The following is a 21,649-nucleotide window of genomic DNA, read 5'->3' as shown; positions in this document are numbered from 1 at the left end:
ATTAAAAATAATAATATATGTAAAGATATTAAAAGAATTAAAAATATTTCGAATTCAAGTATTATCTTTTTTCTTTCTTATTCTATTTTTTATGTCTTCCTTAATAAAATTAAACAATGCCTTTTTCTTTTATTTTTCAGTCCTTTCACAACAAAACACCAAATCAGACTTTAAATTGACAAAATAATACAAGGTAATTTTAGAGGTAGAAGAATTAGGAAAGAAGAAGATAAAGAGTGAGAGAAAAAAGAGAAAATTAACAAAATTTGTGATGAGAAGAATACTCATGTCCCTTCTCACATTTCATTCCTCTATATAACAGAAATCATTTTCTCCTCTGCAACGTCTGTAGTAAATCAACATCTAACAAAAAAAACAAAATACCAATATTAAGCCTATTACTAAATAAGTCCAGTCCATAACATATAAAGTTTTAATTCAATCAAACTTATTTCTCTGCATCAATACTCACTTGGTTGAAGAATCCTTGTCTCAAGGATTAAAATCTAGATATTGTTACCATAGCTCCCAAGTTGGAAAGAATTGAACCATGGAACTAGTGTCATGGGTTGCGCATGCGAGCACGCCACCATGACAAACTTGTGCGAACCATCGCATTTGAGAGAGGTCACTTGGCCCAATCAAACTGGCCCATTGCTTGGAGAGATTAAAAGCCCATCTCAAGAGCCTAGTAAAAATGGGAAGTGATCTAGAAGATATAATTATGGAATCTTAGAGTTCCAGTTGTATATAGCTAGTTAAGTAAGCTTAGAGTTCTAATTGTATACAGCTTTTAATTGTAGCCATTGATGTACTGTGAGGCTCAACTATAAATAGAGACCTCTTTGCTAATTGTAAGGCATTCAGTTGTTAATAAGAATTTTGAGAGTATTCACTCAAACTTTTCTCTCAAGTGTTCTTGCTTTTGTTCATCTTTCAAGGCTCGTTCTTACTTCGTTCTTCTGCTGTTCTTCGTGAAAATCTTAAGGGAATTCTATTGAATCCTTTATTGTTGCGAGTTAAGCTGACTTGGGCGTTTTTGCTGTTGAATCCTTTTTTGTTGCAAGTTAGGCTGACTTAGGCGTTTTAAGCAGAGAAACTGCCTAAGGTCGCACGGATCGCGTGGGAAAACTCTAAGTCCATGACAGTTGGTATCAGAGCTAAGGTTCGTAGCTACCGCTGAAAGATGTCGAAAGAAGTTGAGGGAATGGAGACCCGTGGAAGGGCAAGGAAAGCTAGTCGCTCGAGGGACATATTGTCAGCTTTAGAGGATCGTGTCATCACTCTCAAAAATTCCGCGGGGGATATCAAGGAGAGGATTGATGATGTCGACGATAGGCTCCATGATGGATTGCAATCCATGCAGGAGCAGCTCAAAGTGTATGTGACTGATAATGTGGAGCAGTTGACTGGTAGAGATAATGCCATTGAGGCTATGGTGGCACCCTTGAAGGGAGAGATTGCGGAGCTCAAGGGTGAACTCATAATCTACAAGGTTGCTTTAGGCAATGGTGGGTTAGCGACTGTCGCACCCAAGCCCAATATTGATGTTCCTAAGCCCAAGGAGTTCAAGGGAACAAGGTCCACAAGAGATGTGGACAACTTTTTGTGGGGAATCGAGCAATACTTCTGTGCCAAAGGCATCACGGAGGATGTCACTAAGGTAACTACTACTGCAATGTATTTATTTGACGTTGCTTTGTTGTGGTGGCGTCGTAGGTCCACCGATGTAAGACGTGGTGGGACCGAAATCGAAACATGGGAGGAGTTTCGATGTGAGTTCAAAGCACAGTTTTACCCAGAGTATGCCAAGGATGAGGCTCGGGTAAAGTTGCGTCGGCTTGCGCAACAAGGCACTGTGAGGGAGTATGTGCAGGAGTTTAGCGAGCTTATGCTCCAAATCTCAAATATGGGGGAGAAAGAGGCATTCTTTTCCTTCATGGATGGATTAAAACCGTGGGCGAAGCAAGAGTTGCAACGCCGAGGAGTTCAAGAACTCACCAAGGCTATGTCAGTAGCAGAATCGCTTGCTGAATTTGGTGGAAAGAAATATAGTCCCAATTCTTCTAAGCCCAGATTTAACCAAAAGAGTAATAGTGGGGGAGATAAAGAAAGGCCCACTAGGAACGGCAATGGTAAGAAACCTTGAGACAAGAGAAAGAGTGGGCCTATAAGTTGCTTTCACTGTGATGGTCCACATATGATTAAGGACTGCCCAAAGAAGGCCGCTCTCACGGCTATGGAAGCAAAAGGGGAGTCCGACGTGGAGGATAACAATCTTGGTTCAATACTAGGGGGTGTCGAAGATAAAATGAGCCATGGTTTGATGTTTGTAGACATCATTGTGGCTGGCAGAAAATTGAATGCTCTCGTTGACACAGGCGCTTCTGATTTGTTCATGTCTGAGGAGGCTGCTTGTAAACTGGGCCTTAAGATAGATAATGAAGTGGGTCGGATCAAAACAGTGAACTCAGAAAGTGTTCCAATCAATGGGGTTACAAAGGGAGTGGAACTTCAGCTCGGCAATTGGTCGGGGAAGGTATCCATTAAGGTAATACCATTGGATGACTATGACTTTGTGGTTGGACTAAGCTTCCTTGATCAGGTTAATGCTCTTATTGCCCCTTCGAGCAATTACATGGTGATTTCAGATGCGAAACATCAATGCATGGTGAAAGTGACAAGGAAGAGAAGTTTTGAGGGAAAAACACTGTCAGCAATTCAGTTTGCTAAAGGTGTACGGAGAAATGAAGTATTATATTTAGCCACCTTGAAGATCGAAGAGACTGCTGAGTCTGTTAGTGAGACCCCGAAAGAAGTGGGACAATTGTTGCAATCATTCCGAGATGTAATGCCTGCTCAGTTGCCGAAAAGTTTGCCACCCAAGAGGGAGGTGGACCACAAAATCGAGTTAGTGTCCAATGTGGTACCGCCAGCAAGGGCCCCCTATCGTATGTCTCCGCCAGAATTAGAAGAGTTACGGAAACAATTGAAGGAACTTTTGGATGCAGGATCCATTAGACCATCTAAATCCCCATATGGTGCGCCAGTGTTGTTCCAAAAGAAACATGATGGGTCCTTGAGAATGTGCATCGATTATCAAGCTCTAAACAAGATCACTGTGAAGAATAGGTACCCTATTCCTCTTATTGCAGATTTGTTTGATCAGCTTGGTAGTGCAAGATGGTTTACCAAGTTAGATTTGAGATCGGGGTATCATCAAGTTCGGATAGCCGAGGGGGACGAACCAAAGACAGCTTGTGTAACACGGTACGGTTCGTATGAGTTTGTGATGCCTTTCGGGCTCACGAATGCTCCAGCCACATTCTGCACCCTAATGAATAAGGTACTTCAACCCTTTCTTGATCGTTTTGTGGTTGTTTACCTTGACGATATTATGGTGTATAGCAAGTCGCTTGAAGAGCACATAGGACACTTGAGGGAGGTGTTCCAAACTTTGAGGGAAAATGAGCTGTTCATCAAGGAGGAGAAATGCTCACTTGCCCAAAAAGAGGTGTCATTCCTAGGCCACATTGTGGGAAGTGGCAAGATCCGAATGGACAAGAGCAAGGTTTGAGCCATTTTAGAGTGGGAGCCTCCAACCAAGTTAACGGAGCTGAAATCTTTCCTTGGGTTGGCAAATTACTATCGACGCTTTGTCGAAGGCTACTCCAGAATCGCCACTCCCTTGACAGACATGTTGAAAAAGGGGAAGGTATGGGATTGGAATCCGGAATGTGAGAAGGCCTTCAATCAATTGAAGTAAGAAATGACGAGGGAACCTGTACTTGCCTTGCCAGATTTTACAAAGCCTTATGAAGTACGCACGGATGCATCAGATTATGCTATTGGGGGAGTACTGATGCAAGATGGGCACCCAATTACTTTCGAGAGTCGAAAGCTTAATGAGACGGAGCGTAGATATACGGTCCAAGAGAAAGAGATGACTGCGGTAGTACACTGCTTGCGCACATGGAGACACTATCTATTGGGTTCCAAGTTTGTGGTCCTTACCGATAATGTTGCCAATAGTTATTTCCTAACCCAGAAAAAGTTGTCTCTCAAGCAGGCTTGTTGGCAGGTTTTACTAGCGAAGTTTGATTTTACAATTGAATATAAACCAGGAAGTGCCAACATTGTGGCTGATGCACTCAGTCGCAAGATGGAATTTGCAGTAATTAGTCAACCTGAGGGTCCTTTGCTGGAACGCATTCGAGAAGGATTGTCCCGTGATCCCACGGCCAAAAATTTGAGTGAGCTGGCCAAGGAGGGAAAAACGAGAATATTTTGGCTTGATGAGGAGCTATTATACACTCATGGACACCGCCTCTATGTGCCCCATTATGGGAAACTTCATAAGGAAGTCATGAATGAGTGTCATGACTCAAAATGGGCAGGCTATCCAGGGATGCATCGCACTTCGGCCCTTTTGGAAGATCGTTATTACTGGCCTCACATGGGTGCTGATGTGGAAACCTATGTGAAAACTTGTCTAGTGTGCCAACAAGACAAGGTTGAGTTAAAGACTCCAGCCGGCTTGCTTCAACCCTTGCCAGTTCCAGAAAGGCCATGGGAGAGTTTATCCATGGATTTTATTATTGGTTTGCCTAAGTCTGACGGGTTTGCTAGTATTCTTATTGTGGTGGACAGGTTTTCAAAGTATGCGACTTTTATTCCGACGACCAAAGAGTGCCCTGCTAAGGAAGCAGCTCGGTTGTTCCTTAGACACGTGGTGAAATATTGGGGAGTGCCACTATCTATTATCAGCGATCGAGATGGGCGATTTACTGGCCGGTTCTAGACGGAGTTGTTCAAGTCAATGGGCTCAGATTTGAACTTCTCCACAAGCATGCATCCACAAACCGATGGGCAAACTAAACGAGTAAATGCACTGTTGGAGACATATATTCGACACTATGTGAGTGCCACACAAAGGGATTGGCCAAAGTTGCTAGATGTGGCCCAATTTTCATACAACTTGCAGCGAAGTGGGGCCACGAATCAAAGTCCATTTGAAATAGTGACGGGTCAACAGCCACTCACACCCAATGCTGTTGTGACCCATTATACAGGACCAAATTCGGCAGCCTATCGATTCGCAAAAGATTGGCAAGAGAAGAATGACTTGGCTAGAGCTTGTTTACATAAGGTAAGTAAGCGTAACAAGAAGTGGGCCGATCAGAACCGAAGGGATGTAGAATTTCAAGTGGGTGGCTCAGTCCTTGCTAAACTACACTTGATTTTACGATATACTGGCTTGCACAAGGGTCTTGTGCGAAGGTATGAAGGGCCGTTTAAAGTTGTGAAGAGAGTGGGCAAGGTGGCCTACAAGCTGGAGTTGCCACCAAAACTTAAAGTACATCCAGTCTTCTATGTAAGCATGCTTAAGCCATTTCATGGGGATCAAGAAGATCTGAATCGAGGCAAGTCCGAACGAGCACCAATGGGGGTAAAGGTGTCGTATGATCGTGAAGTTGAAAATATTGAAGCAGATCGAGTAATTAGACAAAAGCACCACCGACCACGACATGAGTACTTAGTTCGATAGAAATGACTTCCTGATAGCGAAGCAAGTTGGGAACCCGCCGAAGCATTGTGGCAGTTCCAAGGAAAGATTGATCAGTTCCATCAGGAGGATGCGACGAGGGCGTCGCTAGAACAAGTGGGGGAGAATGTCATAGGTTGCGCATGTGAGCACGCCACCATGACAAACTTGTGCGAACCATCGCATTTGTGGGAGGTCACTTGGCCCAATCAAACTGGCCCATTGCTTGGAGAGATTAAAAGCCCATCTCAAGAGCCTGGTAAAAATGAGAAGTGATCTAGAAGATATAATTATGAAATCTTAGAGTTCCAGTTGTATATAGCTAGTTAAGTAAGCTTAGAGTTCTAATTGTATACAGCTTTTAATTGTAGCCATTGATGTACTGTGAGACCTCTTTGCTAATTGTAAGGCATTCAGTTGTTAATAAGAATTTTGAGAGTGTTCACTCAAACTTTTCTCTCAAGTGTTCTTGCTTTTGTTCATCTTTCAAGGCTCGTTCTTACTTCGTTCTTCTGCTGTTCTTCGTGAAAATCTTAAGGGAATTCTATTGAATCCTTTATTGTTGCGAGTTAAGCTGACTTGGGCGTTTTTGCTGTTGAATCCTTTTTTGTTGCAAGTTAGGCTGACTTAGGCATTTTAAGTAGAGAAACTGCCTAAGGCCGCACGGATCGCGTGGGAAAACTCTAAGTCCGTGACACTAGCACTTCAGTGGCTACATGGTCTCCCTTTCTAATCATTCTCTTGTCAAGTATTTTAATCATCCTCCTGTATTGTAATTGGTTCCTGAGGGATGGTGCCATCATTAGCCATCAACGGTAATTGGGGGTGAGTAAGGGCTGCTCTCACATTTTTTTTGAGCTGAGAAACATGAAATGTAGTGAACTTTCGAGCCAAGGGTAGGTTCAATTTATAAGCAACATTACCATTTTTTTCCAAGATGAGGAAGGGACCAAAGTATTTAACTGTTAATTTCATACATGGTTGTTTGACTATGGATTATTACCTGTAAGGTTGGAGCTTTAGATAAACCCAATCTCCGACTTTAAACTCTCTATCAGATCTTCTTTTGTTAGCTAAAGACCACAATCTATTTTGAGATCTTGTGAGGTAAATTTGCAGCATTTTAATGGCAACTTCTCGTGCCTACAAACTCCTATCCACAACATGAACCTTTGATTTCCCTAGAAGGTAAGGTAGGTGTAAGGGTGGTGGTTGGCCATACATACGCTTCATAGGAGTGGTGTTGATGGATAAGTAGTGTGATGTATTTTACCACCTTTCAGCCAAAGGAAGCCAAAGGCTCTAGTTTTTTAGTTTCTCATCTGTCATGCACTGAAGATAAGTCTCAAGACTTATGTTGACCACTTCTGTCTAGCTATCCGTTTAAGGGTGGCAAGAAGTGGAAAACTTAAGTGTAGTGTTGAATCATTTGAATAGCTCCCTCCAGAATTCACTCATAAAAATTTTGTTTCTATCCAAAACAATACTACTAGGAAGACCATTGAGCTTTACAATTTGATCCATAAATAGCTGGGAAACTATAATGGCAGTAAAAGAGATCTTTAAGGTAGCAAAATAGGCGTACTTTGGTAACCTATCAACAACTACCAGTATAACATAGGCCCCATTGGATTTAGGAAGACCTTCTATAAAGTCTAAGCTGATGTCAGTCTAAATTTTGTCAGGGATTGGGAGAGTTTACAGCATTCGAGGATAAGTAGCATTGTAATATATTTGCTTTTGACAAATTGGACAAGCTCTATGTTAAGAAAATACTTTAAGACTGAAACATGTCCACGTGTTTTTTTTGTTAAGTTGATTGTGTCAAAGTTTGTTCCTATTTTTAGGAACCAGTTATTTGTGTGTTACTTAAGTTTAGGAGAAAGTTAGTGGGTTATTGATTTTATTTTATATAAATTCTGAATGATTGTTGAATAAAGGGTGTTCAGTTTCCTTCATCCATTGAGTTTTTTCACTAAAGTACTTACAATTAGTATCAGAGTTGTATTCTTAAGGGATCTGTGAGTGGGTGTACGAGGTTGCTGTGTCATAGACGTCGAAGCAAGTTCCAGTTTCTCTTCAATTTTTCCACTGGTGTTTGATGGAGACAACTACCAGGTTTGAGCAGTTCATATGAAGGCGTATATAGAAGCTTTGGATATTTGGGAAGCAGTGGAAGAGGATTATGAAATTCCTGCTCTCCCAAATAATCCTACTATGGCATAGATCAAATTACAGAACGAGAAGAAGACAAAGAAATCCAAGGCAAAGGCTTGTTTGTTCGCTGAAGTCTCATCTACTATCTTCACTCGGATTATGACTCTAAAGTCAGCATATGAGATATGGAATTATCTCAAGTCAGAGTATGAAGGAGATGAAAGAATCAAATAAATGTGTGTGCTAAACTTGATTTGAGAATTCGAGTTGCAAAAGATGAAAGAAATAGAATCAATTAAAGAGTATTCTAATAGGTTATTGGACATTGCAAACCGAATCAGATTACTTGATTCTGAGTTCAAGGACTCCAGAATTGTTGAAAAAATCTTGTAAAAGTGCCTGAAAAATTTAAGGCATCTATTTCAGCCTTGGAAAAAACCAAGGATCTGACTCAAATTACTCTTGCAGAGATTCTCAATACTTTGCAAGCATAGGACCAAAGAAAAACCATGAGGCAAGAAGGTACTGTTAAAAAAACCTAGCCAGCTAAGCATCATGAGAATGGAAGGAATAATAAAAAGAAGTTTTTCAAGAAGAATCAAAATTCTACTGGAGAATCTTCAGCCAACAACAAAGCAAGAGTCAAGAAGGGATCCTACTCTCAATGTCAACATTGCAAGAGAAAGGGTCATCCTCCTTACAAATGCTAGAGAAGACTAGATGCCAAGTGCACCAAATGTAACCAAATGGCGCATGAAGCTGTAATTTACAGGAACAAGAATCAAAAACAAGGTGAAGAGGCTAAGATTGTTGATCAAGAGGACGAGGATCAACTGTTTGTGGCTACATGCTTCGTGGGTAGTGAATCAAATGAAAGCTGACTGATTAACAACGGTTGTACCAACCATATGACTCATGACAATGAGTTGTTTAAAGATTTGAAGCCAACTAACATCACCGAAGTCAGAATTGACAATGGGGATTACATCTCAGTCAAAAGAAAGGGGATTGTTACGATTGCAAGCTGTACAGGTACAAAACATATACAGGATGTTCTCTTTGTTCTTGACATTGACCAAAATCTATTGAGTGTAGGTCAACTTATTGAAAAAAAGCTTTAAAGTTACTTTTGAAGATGAATGTTGCTTGATTAAGGATGCAACTAATCAAGATATCTTCAAAGTAAAAATCAAAGGAAAGAGTTTTTCACTCAATCTTTTAGAGGATGAGCAATCTACTTTTCCTCTTAAAAAATATGTCACACAGATTTGGCACGAGAGAGTTGGACACTATCATCATCAATGGCTAGTACAACTAAGAGAAAAGGAGTTGGCACTTAATGCTCCCAAGCTTAGTGATGCAATCTCAAGCTGCAAAGCGTATCAGTTTAGAAAGTAAAATAGGAAGCTATTTTCGAAGTCAACCTAAAGAGCCACTCACAAATTGCAGCTCATCCACACAGATGTTGCAAGCCCTCAAAGAACACCTTCTTTAAAAGATAGTCGCTATTATATTGCCTTTATTGATGACTTCACCAGAATGTGCTGGATTTTTTTCTTGACATTTAAATCAGAAGTAGCTCAAGTTTTTTGGAAGTTTAGGGCAAGAGTTGAGAATGAAAGTGGCTGCAAAATTTAGAGTATAAAGTCTGACAATGGGAAGGAGTACATTTCGGCAGAATTTAAAAAGTTTTGTGAAGATTCAGGCATAGAGCATCAGCTTACAACCCCTTACACACCTCAACAAAAATAGAGTTAGTGAAAATAGAAGTAGATGCATCACGGAGATGTCGAGATGCATGCTGCATAAGAAGAATTTGCCAAAGAATTTTTGGGCAAAGGCAGCAAATACGACTGTGTTTCTTCAAAATAGGCTTCCTACAAAGGCGATGAAGGAACAGACACCATATGAGGCATGGTATGGTTACAAACCATCTCTGAAATTCCTTAAAATATTTGGTTGCTTGTGTTTCACTCATGTTCCACAGAGCAAGCGTGACAAGCTTGATAGGAGAGCTTCACCAGGTATATTTATAGGTTATAGTATTGTTAGCAAGGCCTATAAAATTTTTCAGCCACAAACTGGAAATATTATTGTTAGTAGGGATGTTCACTTTATGGAGGATGAAGAGTGGAGCTGAGATGATGTAGAAAAGAAGGGTCAGACCATGACAGAGCTGAAACTCAAGTTTTCTGATTCAAACATCGAAGAAGAAGATGACTGGCAGAATGAAACAGTGGGTGATACTTCCGTAAGAGGAATAAGGTTGCTCTCAAATATTTATGAAATGTGTACTATTTTTGTGTGTGAACCTGCCGACTATGCAGAAGCAAAAAAGGATCAAAGGTGGATAGCTACAATGGAGGAGCTGTCAATGATAGAAAAGAACAAGACTTGGATTCTTGTGGACAAACCTCAAGGCAGGAAGGTAATTAGAGTTAAGTGTGTATTTAAAACCAAGCTTAACATTGATGGCTCACTCAACAAGCACAAAGCCAGGCTTGTGGTTAAAGGGTATGCCCAAATCTTTGGTGTTGATTACCCTAACACTTTTTCTCTTGTTTCTAGATTGGACACAATCAGGTTACTGCTTGCAATAGCTACACAAAAAGGTTGGAAAGTGTTCGAGTTGGATGTCAAATCAATTTTTTTAAATGGTGTCTTACAAGAAGAAATTTATGTTAAGTAGCCCCAAGGATTTAGGAAGGAATGTGAAGGAGATAAAGTCTATCTTCTTAAGAAGACCCTTTATGGTTTAAAACAAGCTCCAAGAGCTTGGTATAGCAAAATTGATGAATATTTGTTGAACTTGGGATTTGTGAAAAGTCTATCAGAAACAACCTTGTATGTCAAGCACAATGATACAGAAATTCTTATTATTTCACTATATGTCGATGACCTACTGGTTACAGGAAACAATACAGATCATATTCAAATTTTCAAACAGGAAATGATGAAGGTGTTTGAAATGACAGATCTCGTGTTCATGTCCTACTTCCTTGGCATAGAGATCAAGCAAGGGCAAGGTGAAGTTTTCATCTGCCAGAAAAAGTATGCAAAGGAAATACTGAAAAAGTTTCAGATGGAGGAGTGTAAGGCAACAAGCACTCCAATGAATCAGAAAGAGAAGTTGTGCAAAGAAGGCGGTGCTAACAAAGTTGATGAAGGATATTTTAGGAGTTTGATTGGTTGCTTAATATATCTCACAGCAACAAGGCCTGATATTTTGAATGATATAAGTATTTTGTCCCGATTCATGCATTATGCAAGTGAATTACATCTCAAGGCTGCCTAAAGAGTGATTCAATATGTCAAAGGCAGTAGTGATTTTGGTGTTAAGTTCATAAGGAGCAAGGAGTTCAAGCTGGTTGGTTTTTCTGACAGTGACTGGGGAGGTTCCATTGATGATATGAGGAGCACTTCAGGCTACTGTTTTACTCTTGGCTCTGGTGTTTTCTGATGGAGCTCGAAGAAGTAAGAAAGTGTAGCCCAATCTACTGCTGAAGCAGAGTTTATTGCTGTAACAGTTACTGTTAATCAAGCTTTATGGCTGAGGAAAATTTTACTTGATCTTGATCTGGAGCAGAAAGAAAGCACAGAGATTCTTGTTGACAACCAAGCTATTATTACTATCTCTCATAATCCCGTGTTTCATGGGAAGACTAAACATTTTAATATCAAGCTATTCTTCCTAAAGGAAATACAGAAACATGGAGATGTGATTCTTGTCTACTACAAAACAGAAAATCAAGTTGCAGACATTTTAACCAAACCATTGCCTACTTGCAAGTTTGAGTTTCTGAGGTCAAGACTTGGTATTTGCAGCTCCTAAAGCATGAAGGAGTGTTAATAAAATGCTTTAGGACTGAAACATGTCCACGTGTGTTTTTTTGTTAAGTTGATTGTGTCAAAGTTTGTTCCTATTTTTAGGAATTAGTTATTTGTGTGTTGCTTAAGTTTAGGAGAAAGTTAGTGGGTTCTTGATTTTATTTTGTATAAATTCTAAATGATTGTTGAATAAAGTGTGTTCAGTTTCCTTCATCCATTGATTTTTTTCACTAAATACTTACAATCTAGCCTATTTTCTGATGTCTTTACTCATTCCTTCCAGTAAACAACAGCGGACTGTTTGTAGCACAGAACCAAAATGGCCCCTAGTAGGGTTGTCATAGAAGCAGCTAATTAATTCCTCTCGAATTTGAGAATCATGACCCACAACCAACTTTCCGTTCCTTCTAAGTTAATCATTCATCCACGTATATTTTAAACCCTTAGTCGGATGTTTTAGCAATTTAGAAATTTTATGTTGTAGCTTTGCATCATCTTTCTGAGTTGCTTGAATTTTTTGTAAAATTGTGATAGAGATGACTGAAATAGCTAAAAGTTGAGGTTGTTCTTCTATAGGTCTTCAAGAGATTAAGTCAACCATTGTGTTTGTAGATCCTTTTTTATAGCGTACATCATAATCATACCCTAGCATTTTACCAACCTACATTTGTCGCATTGGGGTCACCGCATGTTTATCCAGTAAAAATTCTAAACTTTGATAGTGAGTCTTAATTTTAAAATGTCTACCAACCAAATATGAGTTCCACCTCTTGATTTTCATTAGGATTGCCAACATCTCTTTTTCATTTATGGAAAGAGCCCGATGCCTTGGTGAAAGAGCTTTGCTAAAAAAAAGTCAAAGGCCAACCCTGTTGTGATAATACTGCTCCTACTCCCAATCCACATGCATCTATTTCAATGGTTAATTCATCCGAGAAATTTGGTGATGCTAAAACCAGTGCGTGGTGATAGCCTCTTTAAGGGACTGAAATGCAAAAGTGGCTTGTTCGTTTCAATTCCACCCATACATTTTTAGAAGGTCAGTTAATGGTTTTACAATAAGACCATATCCCTCTATGAATCTCCTATTGTAACTAGCAAGCCCAAGGAATCCCCTAAGTTCCTTAACAGTCTTCGGGTTAGGCCACTCAAGGACACATTTCATATTGTTGTAATCCATAGCTACTCATTTTCTACTAATGATATGTCCCAAGTGTTGGTAATGCAAAAACATGGTCATTGAAATCTTACTGTTACAATATGGCCATTGGAATATGACCGTTGCAATATGGCCGTTGGAACCTGATTGTTAAATTTTTTGGATCACTTTACACATTTAAGAATCCTATAAACAGGATTCATTTCCCCTCATTTTTTACAAGCAACAAAAATCAGAGCCTTTATCACTCTTCTAATCTTCTTCATCCTTCTTTGTTATTTTACTAAAAATTACATTAGTGAAAGTTCTGTCTAGTAAGCGAGACTATCTATGACCCCTCCAAATTTTCCTAGGAATTGATCCTAATGTGGTTTTTTTGAGCCAAAATTTTCAACCACCTTTAAAAGTATTTTTGATCATATTTCCTATAAACATAAGAAGAGCAATACCAATTATGTCTATCTTACTCATTCGGGTGTATGAATTTGGAAGCATTGTGTTAACCTTAGAGGCGACGTTCATTTCTGATTACACCGGTCAAGGCGAAATCGCTTCTAAGGCAGTGATTCTCCAAGACACATTATTTATCTAATTTTCCCTTATTATTTGTACTTGTCAATGCTAACGCCTTTATTTTGTAGTAGTAATTATCCAACAATTTAAAAATGGTACCTACTACTGTAGAAACAATGTCTCTTACCGTTAACAAATACATCTCTGACCTGTCCAAACTCAAACGACTGCATGAAACCGACTACCAGAATCTTCTGAAGCATAAGAAACAAGGCATGTCCTTGGAGGAACTAATCTGCCACATGAAAATCGAAGAAGCCAATCGTATTAAAGATAAGGATTTTGTCACTACCAGTGAATTATCTTTTAAGGCTAACCTTATGGAATCTTCTTCTGGTCTTAAACTTAACATGTTTAAGAATATCGGGAATCCAAAGAAGAAACCAAGCTTCAATCCAAGAAGCTTGTTAACTTCAAGAAACTGGGAAAAAATTAAAAGTCCAACAATTCAGTGAGTTTCTATGTATGCGGCAAGCCAGGACACAAAACATACCAATACTTTCGGCGCTCTGACTGCTCCAAGAGTCACAATCAGAAAGAGAACAAACCATTAGCACATATGATTGAAGATCTAGACAAGATGATCGTCGTTGTGGTCTCAGAGGTCAACCTGATGGAAAATGATACTGAATGGATAATAGACACAGGTGTTAGAAATTTGTGTTTGAAAAATGCAGCGGAAAATAAATTTAGGAAAAAATCAGAGTTTAAAAAAAATCAAAATAAGAATTAGGTTGTGATATCTAAAGTAATAAACACTTAATCAAAATTGTACCTTTTTAATTCATATAGGATGAATGTTAAATTAATTTAATATTAAATCTTATTAAATTAATAAATACTTATTTACAAGATAAATGTTAAATTAATATTAACATTAAGATAATCAGTTTAATATTAAATTAATAAAATACTATTAAGATAAGTATTAAATTTAATTTAATATTAAATATATTAAAATAATATTATTTTTGGAATAGGTAATTTAAAATCAAATTCTCTAGTAGAGTCCCAGTAGGAGTGTAATTCTTTCACTGCTCAACCATTGAAGACCCACTACCACTAACCATTTTTCGACCACTAAAATGACGCCATTGCAATCGCTAGCACCCCAAGCTAGTTTGGTTTCTGGCGGTTCAGTCCGGGCCAGTGACGGCCCGATCAGTCCGATCCAGCCATTAGTTGGACTGTCAGCTCAGTTTCACATACCAAGCCTAGTTCGACCAATTTTTGGGTCTTGATCTCGGTTTTAGGCTCTCGGACTCAATCAAGTCCAATTTTTAAGTTCAATTACCCATTAGACAAATTGTCTGACTTAAAAATTAATTTATAAAAATATCATATCATTTTTAATTAATTTGATTAATTTAATTTTGCTTCATCAAATTTAATTTTCTCAAAAATCACTTAGGGTGCGTTTGGTTCGCTGTATTGGATTAAAGGTGTAATAGCTAATCCACTGTTTGGTTGAATGTAATGGAATAGAGGCATAATAGTAATTTTGTGTTTGGTTGAATGGAATAGAGGTGTAATAGCATAATGGAAAAAACTAAAATGACTAGAATACCCTTAGCATAAAATTGTTTTGGTAAATGATTATTGTTATTGTTATTTAAATTTTAATAAGATTATTATTATCAGTAATAAATATTTTAATCATATTTAAACATAATTATTATTAAATATATTTTAATTAAAATATATAATTTAATAAAATTCTTATAATTAGCATAAATTTGTTTTTGTAAATGATTATTGTTATTGTTATTTAAATTTTAATAAGATTATTATTGTCAGTAATAAATAATTTAATCATATTTAAATATAATTTTTATTAAATATATTTTAATTAAAATATATAATTTAATGAAATTCTTAATAATTCATATTCTTATATAATTTATTCAAATCATAATATATGATACTATAATTAATATTAAATATATTTTAATTAAAATATATGATTAAATACAATTTAAAATAATTATTATTAAATATAATTTCATAAAATGTTCTTATGAATTTACTAAGATCAATATAATTTGAGAATTATATTCTGCATAAACATAATTAACTTATACTAAGAAAAAGTTAGATGAAAATGAAATTGTACATCATAATTCATATGTTATATAGTTTTACAACATCAAAAAGTTTGAACATTGATATTTAATGGTGAGAAAGAAATCTTCTGACCCATTCCAATCGGGCAACAGAAGGTAAACTGAAGAAAACGATCATTTGAGTTGGATGATCGGGAATTTTACTCAAAGCATCATACCGCTGATTGTCGGTTAAACCTTCAATTGACCATAAGGCTGAATATAAATTTGAAGCTTTCTCTTCCATCTTTTCTTCTGACTTCTGTTGAACTACCACCTCGGAGGCAATACTCATACTGATTTTATCTCCAACAGCCTGGATTTTTTCCCCCAACAAGGTGGCAGCCTCCTCAAATGAAGAATACACATTATCACGAGCATCAGATTTCTTCTTTCTCTTGTTTGAAGATGAGGAACCCCCTTAGTCTCTATCTCCTCGCGGATCTGTACCAGAAACATCCATGTCGTCTAAAGAGACCTCAGCTTCGCAGTCATAGAATGTGTTTCTCTCTTCATTCATATCTGTAGTATGTTCATCCTCAGCATGTATTTCTTCAAGAACATCAGCAGCTGTTTGAGCGTCTTTCCCAGTCGCCCGATCTCTTGCGTATATCGTAGTAAGCTGGTTGTAGTAAGGGAAAGAACGATGTCTGAACTGAGAGGCTTCTTTGTGACTCTAAAAAAAATGAGGAAATCATTTAAGTTATAAGTTTTGTAAAAAAAACAAATAAATACTTGAAATACATTTTACCTTTACATATGATTCCCAAACTGCATCTTCAGCAACAACGAGCTGCCTATGCTCGTCCCAACCAAAACCACTGTTGTTTTGGCCATTAAGCATGTTGTAAACGACTGGCCGTTCCCTTTTTAGGCACCTAATCCGAGATTCAATATTTGGTTTCGCCTTCAACATTGCCCTTGGTAAAGCCTTTTCTAGCATTTTCTCTAGCTCGTTCAAATAACCGGCTTTGAACCCGGTATCAGCATTAAATGTTCCTACATTGTGCAAATCCACCATGCAAGAAACCAAGGCTGCATCCTCCTCTGGAACCCATTTTCTTTTGCTTCCTCGAGAAGCTTGAGAAGAAGCACCCTCTTGGTGGAACACCTGACATATTGTTCTTAAGAAAAAAAAATAACATTATTTACTATTTTGAATATCATTTAATTGTTGGGTGAACAGTTTATAATATTATATCGGTAGTTCAATACTAAATTTAAATTTATAACACATGCTGAATGAAAAGATAATTAAATTATAATTCAGCAAAGTTTAGTACATTACAGAATTTTAATCAAAGACCACCAAAGTTTCATAAACTAGTTACATAAAATAACATCAACAAATTAATTCAAACTGAATTTGTCCCTAAACCTAACTAATTTCTAGATGCTTGCCATTCATCGAACATTTGGTTGGCTAGTTCCATCCTCCAAGTTCCCCAAGCATCCGATGGATGAATATTTGTGATATTCGGTTCATCGTCATCCACCACATTAGTAGGTAATCCTTCTCCCACCTCCGCTTCAATGGGATCAATACTCATATGGGTTCGAATAAAATTATGGAGCAAACAACATGCAATAATAATTCTATTGTGCACCCGTACAGGATAAAACGATGGACTCCTAAGTATTCCCCATCTAAGTTTTAATAAGCCAAAACATCTTTCAATGACATTACGTGCTGAGGCATGTTTCATATTAAAAAAATCTTACGGAGAACTTGGCTGATAACCCTGTCGCCACTCGTTCAGATGATATCGCTGTCCTCTAAATGGTGCAAGAAATCCCTCACAATTTGTGTATTTAGCATCAACTAGATAATAACAACCTATAAAATAAATTGGCTAAAAAATGATTAATTCAGCAAACAAAGTTTGATCTTAATGAATAATTCAAATTCCTCTAAGTATACACTGTACCATGAGGAACTTTTAGTCCATGTCTTCTACTAATGGCATCTCGGAGCACCCGTCCATCGGCAACTGAACCTTCCCAACCAGGAAGAACATAAACAAATTGCATCTCAGGTGTACAAACACCTAGCATATTTGTTGCTATGTCACTTTTTCGGGTTCGATATCTAGGTTTATCAACTATTGGCACCCTAATCTTTATGTGGGTTCCATCAAGAGCACCTAAGCAATTCTATATCACATGATATAAAACCTTGTGTTAGAATACTAATTTAAATCTAAGTCAACTACATGTTGTACAAGCTATATATAAAGCTCAGTCTACTACCTTAAACCATTTCCACCTTGTGTCAGAAGAGTCGGCTGTAATTGGCTCCGGCTTTTTAAATAAGACATCTTGTAAGCGTATGACAGCATCTAAAACACTATGAAATGCTCTGCTTACAGTTTCCCCGGACCTTCTAAAGTGATGCTTGATAACTCGATTTTTCAGGTGATGGGAGATGATATGTAAAAACATTGCTACTTGCTCATCAACAAGCATGAACCTTGACGACTTCAATCCCCCTATCGATTCTAACATCTCACATAGTTTACAAAAGGCAGTTCTATTCATCCTAACTTTTCAATACAAGTCTCGTCACTAGCATATACAAGCCTCTTCATATAATCCCGTTTTGCATAAAAGTCTAAGGTATAGGACCTAATCCTTGGTTGATAAGTCTGTAGGCTAAGGCTGGCACCCATTCTAAACAAGAACCAAATCGCAATTCTACAGATTTCCAACCATAATTCCAAAGCAAGACCAATTCTTTTACGCCTCACACTTTATGCAATTAAAGGCAGACGAGCCATTACTGCAACATATTAAAATTATAACACACTATCAATGAATTGAAGTTGCAATTACACATTATCAAATAAAAATAAACAATACAAATTTAGAACACACGAAGCAAAATAGTTGATACTAAATGATATCGTTGCAACTTTAATTTCATTTCTTTATGAATCACCCAAACAATAAAGAAATTATAAAGCATGTATAATTGACCTAAAATTAATTGTTGGTGTATGTATAATTGACCTAAAATTACTTGTTGGTTTAATGTTATTTACCCTAAAAAACATTGTTGGTGTATGTATAATTGTTGGTTTAATGTTATTTACCCTAAAAAACATTGTTGGTGTATGTATAATCTTTTAATTTTACGTATATTTTAAATATATATGATAATTTTTATTAATTAATATAAAAATATAATTCTCTCCACAAAATTATATCAACATTAATACTTAACAAACAGGTTTCATGTTTATTATTAATTTCAAATTATTAATATTAAAGATAAAAATTATAATAATTACAATTATATTTATGTTATCAATAATGTTCTCATTATTAGTATCATAATATTTATAATTTAATTAAACATCGAATTTATAATAAATTACCTGTACTATTTTAAATAATAACAACCTTTGCCGCATGAAGAATTTTTTTTGATAGATTAGGTCACAAGCCCCATTTTTCGTTTAATTATTCTTTCGTCTCTATATTTTTTACACATTTAAAATTTAATTTATTTATTTATAATTTTAAAAATTTAATCCTTTTACTTTGTTAAATTGGATTAAGTGACAATTTAACTTAAAATTGCTCTCATGACAAATATTATACAAGTCATAAACTAGATAAGCAAATAAGATTGTTAAATATGAATAAAAATAATAATCGGATGGAGTATTTATTTTTTAAACTCGTTAAATTATTTGACTAAAAATAGTAATCGATAAATAATTTAAATACCAATGTAAAAAAAATTAGAGACAAAAGTAAACGAAATGAATATGGTTTGAGAGATAGTGACGTAAACCATAATAAAAAGAGAGCAATTAATCGCATTAAATTAGCTTACTTTGGTCGGTGAAATGTCATATAAAGAAAGATATAATTATAATTTAGCTTTGGTAAATAGATTACAAACTTTCACCCTAAAACATCATGAAGGGCATGAAAAGTAATTAAAAGGAAAGGTATTTTAATGAAATTAATTACTTGCTTTTACAAGTTTTAGCAATATTATATCAGCATTTTTTTGAAAGCAAATGAGGAAAGCTTATTTTGAATGCTAATTGAACCTGAAAGTAATTACTTGCTTATTTTAATGGCTGACTTTTTCCTTTGTATTATCATGGCCTATGTTCAAAACACATGCTCTTCAAATCCTATACTCGTCCCAATCAAGAACAAATCAAAATTTTCCAGCAGACAAGGTCCAAAAGAACTAAAATAACAAATTCTATTGACTAACAAATCAAGAACAAGGTCCAGCAGACTAAAATAACATTTCATCTTCCACAACAGTTTCATCTTCTACTCACTAACAAACTAAAATAACATTTTCCAGCAGACTATCAAAACAATGTCCAGAAAAAACCAACAAAATCTTTATCGCCTATAACCTCTTCAAACATGAATTTATAATGTACAAGTACTTTAACTTACCTACAAGATTGAAATCATAATAAATTTGATATCTATGTAACTGACCATGTGTATCAAAGCTAACCCACCTCGTAGGTTAAAACTGTTCTATCTCGATATTATCTATCTTGTGATATTACTAGCAGAAAATACATAATTATGTTTAATAAATGATCCAAACACAATGTACTTTGATAAGTTCAAAAACCAACAATAGAACTTAATGACTGTAACAAGTTGATAAAAGGTAGTTGTAAGGAATTTTGCAATAATATTATTGCTTTTTAAAAAGTTCCGATGAAACATTATAAGTTTGACTATAGAATTCAGAACTTTGGACCTACAATTAAACATAAACATATAGATAGCTTGGTTAGCAGAAAAAAAATCATATTACACTGATTGGAAAATCCAACTCATCATTGCTTTTCTATTTACCAAAGTCTGAAAATATCAAATTTTATTCTTAATTTACAAAAAATTAGTTATATACATATAACTCAAATTCATATCTTGCCCAAATTCATAGATTAAAACACAAAAAGAAAATAGAAATTCTTACTCATATCAAACATCATATTCAATCAATAACAAGAACCTCAAATTCCAAAATGTTTAATATCTTAAAAAAATCATATTTCTGTTCATCCTAATTAACTATTTAGAAAAAATGGAATACATGAAAGACATTGAAGTACCAGTATCAGTATCTTCACACATATATCCAAAGCCAGACTATACAAATTGCATGTAACAGCTTCTAGTTTCTATGATCTGCACCCAGCATGAAATTCAATATTCTTAACATTGTAAATTGTTTTGAACATTCGTTATCATCTAATATTTTCATCTTACCTATTTTTGCTACTTTCAGAGGACCAAATTACAACATAACAAAAAAACAAAAGAACTCGAACTGCAGAAATCTTACCTATTTTTGCTACTTTCAGAGGACCAAAAGAACTCAATGATCTTACCTATTTTTGCTACTCAGTTCAGGCACTTAAACAAACAAACATTGGAAGAAATCTCATTCGGTTTTGGAGATAAAAAAAGGACTCGAAAATTACAACAGAACAAACAGAAATCGAATATTAGCACAGAAGAGAGAACAACTTCGAACGGCATGCATTTCTTAAGCCTAACCAACAACAGAAAACACATTTCAATCGCACATGCAATACAAACAGAATAAAATTGGCTAAAACTAACCTATTAGCAAATCGGGGCACAATGAAGAAGAACCTGAAAAAAGTAAAAGGGGAAACCGATTAGATAAAAACAATAGATCATATTTACCTCGAAAGTATTGGTTTTCATCTACAATAGAAAAGGATATTAATCTATCGGGAAACATAGACTAACCGATGACGCAAATCGGCAGAAACTGTGAGCAAATCGGCTAAAATAGAAAAGAAAATAATCGGGGGAGCGAATCGGCAGAAAAGGCAAGAAAATAATACTGGGAAAAAGTAATGAAACAAGGAAGCAATTCGGATGAAGGTGGGAAACGGAAGAGAAACAGAGGGGATCGATTAGGGGTAAAAGAGGGAGGGTTTAGGGTAGCGCCGTCTAATCTGGGCAGAAGGGGGGGAATAGAAATCGGTGCTTTTCACCGATTAGGGAAGTAAGGGGATACACGCGTATTAGCAATACGCTCAACCAAACGGCGTCTTAGATAGGTATTACGTGGGGCCCACCGATTAAGGGTGTATTGGCTTAGCCAATACACCAAACCAAACAAGCTGTTAGATTTTCCAAACTAATTTTTTAAGAAAATTCTTTAATCAAATTCTCTAATTGAATAATTCTTACGACCACCCAATTTAATTCCACATCGAATATATCGACTCAATTAAATTATTTCTAAAGTTG

This window comes from Gossypium hirsutum, chromosome D06 (assembly GCF_007990345.1).
Source record: "Gossypium hirsutum isolate 1008001.06 chromosome D06, Gossypium_hirsutum_v2.1, whole genome shotgun sequence".
Taxonomy (NCBI): Eukaryota; Viridiplantae; Streptophyta; class Magnoliopsida; order Malvales; family Malvaceae; genus Gossypium; species Gossypium hirsutum.
This window is presented reverse-complemented; position numbering follows the sequence as displayed.